General features: G+C 39.8%; 1 non-coding gene across 1 annotated transcript; it reads right to left on the minus strand.

Annotated features, from left to right (window-relative positions):
• Positions 1-2,510: 2,510 nt before the first annotated feature.
• On the minus strand, positions 2,511-2,617 carry LOC148876230 (small nucleolar RNA R71). Its single transcript, XR_016106191.1, has one exon. It is a non-coding gene; the product is annotated as a small nucleolar RNA R71 (small nucleolar RNA).
• Positions 2,618-6,659: the final 4,042 nt, after the last annotated feature.

The raw sequence follows: 6,659 nt of genomic DNA on the forward strand, positions 1-6,659 counted from the left end.
ATGATTCATTCGAATGATCCAAATTGATAGATTGCTGAATTCTGAGATTGACATTTACTGCTTACTCTTCTAACCTGAATTGAAGGCAATTGGACCAATGATTTAGATAGATTTTAATTTAGGATTTCTTAGCTTTCATTAGAGTTTTGATTTATTTGTTGATCAGATAAGAAATGTTCAATTTAGTATTGGTAATTGTTTCCTAAATCCTCGTGGGAACGATACTTCACTCACTACTTTATTACTTGAACGGCTAGTGCACTTGCTAGTGTCACAATGAGCCACACATCAAGTTTTTGGCGCCGTTGCCGGGGATTTATAGAAGCAATATTAGGAAACATTGAGCATTCTTAATCTGATCTCATTCAGCATTGCATTCATAGTTGGGTTAATTTGCTAACTTTTTCATTTCAGCTTGGACTGCAACTGCTGTACTCATGTAGTTATGTTTCTTCTTTCTTAAGTAGATTACTTTCTTTTTTTTGGTTTCAGTTTCATTTTAATAAAGGCATATTTGATTTCTATTCAATCTTGATGTTGTTCCCTTCAAAAAGAAAAAAAAAAAAAATTTTACATAAACATGAGTGTTGCAGATCTGAGTTGCATTCGGCACTCAGATCAGCAGATTTCAGATCTGCAGCACTCAACCGAAAAGAGTTGCTTGTGTTTCAGATTTTATTATTCTTTTCTTTCATTACAAAAAGAAAAAAAAAACAAATGAAAAAAAAAAAAGGGAGATATTTTGAACAACCAGAGGAGCAATTGAGAATTCGGATCAGAACTCAGATCTGAGTTCAGATCTGAATTCTGCTATTGCAGATCTGCAACAGTTCAGATCTGAGTTCCTCTGAACTCAGACCTGAACTGATGAAATTTTGAGGGGAATTGGGTGTCATCACCACCCCAAGTCACCCTAGGGCACTTCTGCTATTCCCCAAAAACAATTTGGTAGCAATAACTGAAGGTAAGGCAATTGAGAATTCAGATCCAAACTCAGACTTGAGTTCAGATCTGAATTCTGCTGTTACAGATCTGCTCAGTTCAGATCTGAATTCCTCTGAACTCAGATCTGAACCGATGCAAGTTTGAGGTGAATTGGGTGCCATCACTACCCCAATCCACCCTAGGATACATCCAACCTGCCTCAAGGGTGAATGGATAGCAAGGAATGAGAGAAATTCAAATCTGAAATTCAGTTGATATGATGTGAGGACTGAACTGATACAGAGCATACTATGAATTCTGGGTGGACTGAATTCTTGGCTTTACCCACTTGTAACCGAGCTACATTAGCTAAGGAGGTGTATGTTTGGATTGAATAATTGTTATGCCTCAGATATTTAAGAAAAATTAGCACTTTCCAAGTATTTCTTTTAGCATTCAGATCTGTAGCAGGGCTGCTATAGTGCAACAGTTAGCAGACCTGATTTCAGATTTCTACAAAAGTTGTATGGGCCGAATAGCTTGCAATACCAAACATTGCAGACCCAATTTTCAGGTCTTAGCAAGTGTTTGATATGCATCAGCTATACAGGTTTGAGCTTCAATTGTAGAGTTTTTAACCCAAGCCTAACTCAGGACTGGTTTTAGTTTATTTCAGATCCTTTTAAATTTTTTTTTTTAGATCAGATCTGATTTCAGCCCTAAAGCATCACAGAATTGATTCCAACCTTAATGGATGTATATTGTAGTGTATACCAATGAGTGTGTATGAGATAACCAGCTCAGATCTGAATTATTATTTATTAATTTCTCTAGACTAACAATACCAAAGACTTGTAGATCTGAACTCAGATCTAAATTGGGTCTGAATTCAGATGTTGCAATCGATGGATGTAGATAAAGGAACCTTGAATAAGATGATTGGTTTAAATCTGCTTTTAGTATAATCGGCTTCATTTATTCATGATAGGATGTAGGTTTTGTATTCCAATACTTCACTTTACATTTTCAGTGTGATAGGATTAGTTATTTATTTTCTTTTGTGAATATTGGCATTTTTATTGCTTTGACTTTAACAGTTTATGACAAGCAAACCTGAACTGGAAGAGATCCTTTACGACCCAGAGATTGAACGGACTCTCCGTGTCCGTTTGAGAGTTGCTAAGCAAGTCAGACAAGAAGCACAAGAAATGGCTGAACAAAGAACTATGATGGATTATGCCAAGCCTACCCTCACCGGGACTGTCTCCAGCATTATCAGGCCAACTATTGCTGCCAATAACTTCGAAATTAAACCGGCCATAATCCAAATGATACAAAATACGGTTCAGTTTTGTGGTATGGCCCATGAGGATCCGAATGCCCATATTGCTAACTTCTTGGAAATCTGTGACACCTTCAAACACAATGGGGTAAGTGATGATGCCATCCGGCTGAGGTTATTCCCATTTTCTTTGAAGGATAAAGCCAAAGCTTGGTTGAACTCATTACCGGCAGGATCTATAGCCACATGGGACGAAATGGCCAGCCGTTTTCTCTCTAAATATTTTCCCCCTTCTAAAACTGCTAAAATGAGGAATGACATGACTACTTTTTTCCAGCAAGAGGGGGAATCTTTATATGAGTCATGGGAACGATACAAGGAGCTGTTAAGGAGAGTTCCTCACCATGGCCTCCCCATTTGGCTGCAAGTGCAGACTTTCTATAATGGTCTTACTGACTCAAATAAGACCATATTAGATGCTGCAGCCGGAGGATCCATAAATAATAAAACTCCTGAGGTTGCCCATGCACTTATTGAGGAAATGGCAGCCAACAATTATCAATGGCATTCGGAAAGGACTCAAACTAGGAAGCAGCAAGGCTTGCATAATGTTGACACTTATACAGCACTAGCTGCACAAATAGGAGCACTCAGTAAAAAAATAGATGAAATGCAGATAGCTGCCATGCATGTGCAGCCTCTTAATTGTGAATTGTGTGGGGGAGGCCACATCAGTACAGACTGCCAAGTTGGCAATCAGTTCAGACCATCTACTGAACAAGTTGACTATGTCAGCAATTCGTCAAGACAGCAGGGTTACCAGAGTCACCATACTTTTCATCCAGGATGGAGGGGACATTCAAACCAGTCCTGGCCAAATCAGCATATTTCCAAGCCGTTCCACCAGACTTATCATCATCCTGAACCGAAATCCAATTTGGAGGAACTGATGACAAAATTTATAGCAGGTGCAGAAACTAGGTTCCAGAACCAGGAAGCCTCAATCAAAAACCTGGAAAACCAAGTGGGGCAATTGGCACAATTAATCTCTTCCAGACTGCCGGGAACTCTTCCAAGCAACACTGAAGTGAATCCACGAGAGCAGGTGCAAGCTATTACCTTAAGAAGTGGAAAAGAGTTGCCTGAGGTAGAAAAGAAGAATTGGGCTGAACCCAAGGCAGAAACAAGCCTTGGAACCAGACAACAGAAGACGGAACAACCAGAAGCACAACAAGGGATGCACCAACAACCACAAGTTCCATTCCCTAACAGGCTGAAGCAACAAAAATTGGAGAAGGAATTTGGTAAGTTTCTTGAAATATTTAAAAGTTTACATATTAATATTCCTTTTGCTGATGCTCTAGCCCAGATGCCACACTATGCAAGGTTTTTGAAGGAATTATTGGCAAACAAAAGGAAACTGGGAGATGTGGCTACAGTTGCATTAAATGAGGAATGTTCTGCTATCCTTCTGAACAAGCTGCCTCAGAAACTCAAAGATCCAGGGAGTTTCACTATTCCTTGTACCATTGGCAGTTTAAAAATTGAAAAAGCTTTATGTGACCTGGGAGCTAGCATCAATTTAATGCCATATTCTATCTTCAAGAAATTGGGGTTGAATGAACCCCAACCCACTAGAGTGGCATTACAATTGGCTGATAGATCCATTAGACATCCTAGGGGGATCATAGAAGATGTGTTAGTTAAAGTTGACAAATTCATTTTTCCAGTTGATTTCATTGTGTTAGACATGCAAGAAGATGTGGAGGTCCCGCTTATCCTAGGGAGACCTTTCCTGGCTACCGGGAAAGCAATGATTGATGTCCAACAAGGACAACTCAGCCTTAGGATACAAGATGAGGAGATAATTTTTAAAATGTCTGATGCTATGAAACATGCACCCTCTAGTGATGATTCTTGTTTTATGATTGATGCCATTGAATTGACAATTGATGAATGCTTCCAGGTAAGTAGAATAACTGATCCTCTTGAACTCTGCCTCCAGCAGGGAGAACTTGAAGAAACAGAAAATAAAAAAATAAACCTCATGATAGCATACCTGAATGATAAGCCTCAATTCAAGGGAAAGGGGTTTCTTAAATTAGAGAACTTAGGCAAATTGCCCGGACCATCAGGTAAGCCATCACCCCAAGAACCCCCCACCCTTGAACTGAAGCAATTACCATCCCATTTAGAGTATGCTTTCCTTGAGGAACCATCAGATCTCCCCGTGATAATTTCCGCAGCACTGAATCCCTTACAAAGAGAAAAATTATTAAGAGTGCTGCGGGAACACAAAAATGCTATAGCTTGGAAGGTAGAAGATATCAAAGGCATTAATCCATCAATCTGCACTCACAGAATTTTGATGGAAGAGGACAGCAAGCCTTCCGTTCAGCCCCAAAGGCGCCTGAATCCCAACATGAAAGAAGTGGTAAAGGCTGAAATAATTAAGTTGTTAGATGCTGGGATCATTTATCCTATTTCTGATAGTTCTTGGGTAAGCCCTGTGCAAGTTGTGCCCAAAAAAGGGGGTACGACTGTTGTTCCAAATGAGAAAAATGAACTCATCCCTACTAGAACCATTACCGGATGACGTGTGTGTATTGACTATAGAAAATTAAATGAAGCCACCCGGAAGGACCATTTCCCTCTCCCATTTATGGATCAAATGTTGGAGAGGCTAGCCGGGCATGAGTATTATTGTTTCTTGGATGGATATTCAGGGTATAACCAGATACCAATTGCACCAGAAGATCAAGAAAAGACCACTTTTACTTGCCCATATGAAACCTTTGCATACCGAAGGATGCCCTTTGGGTTATGCAATGCCCCAGCAACCTTTCAGCGATGTATGATGTCTATATTTTCTGATATGGTTGAAAAATTTATTGAGATCTTCATGGATGATTTTTCAGTTTTTGGCTCTTCATTTGATGCATGTTTGAATAATCTGGAACAGGTGCTTACTAGATGTAAAGAAACACATCTTGTGTTGAATTGGGAGAAATGTCATTTTATGGTGCAAGAAGGCATAGTGCTTGGACACAAGATCTCTCAAAGAGGTATAGAAGTCGACAGGGCCAAGGTGGAGGCAATTGAAAAATTACCAACCCCAACATCTATTCGTTCTTTGAGAAGTTTCTTAGGACATGTCGGATTCTATAGAAGGTTTATTAAAGATTTCTCAAAAATTTCCAAGCCATTATCTACCTTGCTTCAGAAAGAAGTGCCTTTTGAATTTTCAACTGAATGTCTTCATGCTTTCAACATCTTGAAAGACAAATTGATCCATGCACCTATCATGATAGCACCAGATTGGACCCTCCCATTTGAATTGATGTGTGATGCGAGTGATTTTGCTATAGGAGCTGTTTTAGGACAAAGAATGAACAAACATTTTCAGCCAATTTACTATGCTAGCAGAACCTTGACTGGACCCCAACTCAATTACACCACCACAGAAAAGGAGCTGTTAGCAGTAATATTTGCACTTGATAAGTTTCGTTCATATCTGATATTATCCAAGGTTGTTGTCCACACAGATCACTCGGCATTAAGGCACTTGCTTACCAAGCAAAACTCAAAACCAAGACTGATCAGGTGGATCCTTTTATTGCAAGAGTTTGACATTGAGATTAGAGACCTGAAGGGTGCTGCAAACCTGGCTGCTGACCATCTCTCCCGGTTGGACACGGTAAGCTCAAAAGAGGAGATAACCAGCAACATTCGAGAAGAATTTCCGGATGAGCAGTTGTACTCAATACAGAAATACTCATATCCTTGGTATGCTGATTTTGCTAATTATCTAGCTGCACAAGTCCTTCCTCCTAACCTTTCATATCAACAGAAAAAGAAATTCTTTTCTGATGTAAAATACTATCTGTGGGAGGAACCCTTTTTGTATAAATTGTGTGCAGATCAGATCATAAGGAGATGTGTCCCCGAGGAGGAGATGGAGTCGGTACTCCAATTTTGCCATGATAAAGAAGCAGGAGGTCATTTTGGAGCTAGTCGCACGGCAGCCAAGGTTTTGCAATCAGGTTTTTATTGGCCCACACTCTTCAAAGATGCCCATCAGTATGTGTCCACATGTGACAAATGCCAAAGATCGGGAAACATTTCCCGACGGAATGAAATGCCCCTTTCCAATATTTTAATCTGTGAAATCTTTGATGTTTGGGGTATAGATTTCATGGGACCTTTCCCGAATTCTTTTGGGAATAAGTACATCCTCGTTGCAGTTGACTATGTATCCAAATGGGTAGAAGCCATGGCTTTACCCACAAATGACTCAAGAAGGGTAGTACACTTCCTAAAGAAGCTATTCTCCCGATTTGGCACTCCGCGAGCTATAATTAGTGATAGGGGAACTCACTTCTGCAATAGCCAATTTGAGAGGTTAATGCAGAAATATGGAATTACACATAAATTAGCTACCCCTTATCACCCT

This window comes from Nelumbo lutea, chromosome 1, assembly GCF_056320005.1.
Source record: "Nelumbo lutea isolate HS-2025 chromosome 1, American lotus-T2T, whole genome shotgun sequence".
In the NCBI taxonomy this organism is placed as follows: domain Eukaryota; kingdom Viridiplantae; phylum Streptophyta; class Magnoliopsida; order Proteales; family Nelumbonaceae; genus Nelumbo; species Nelumbo lutea.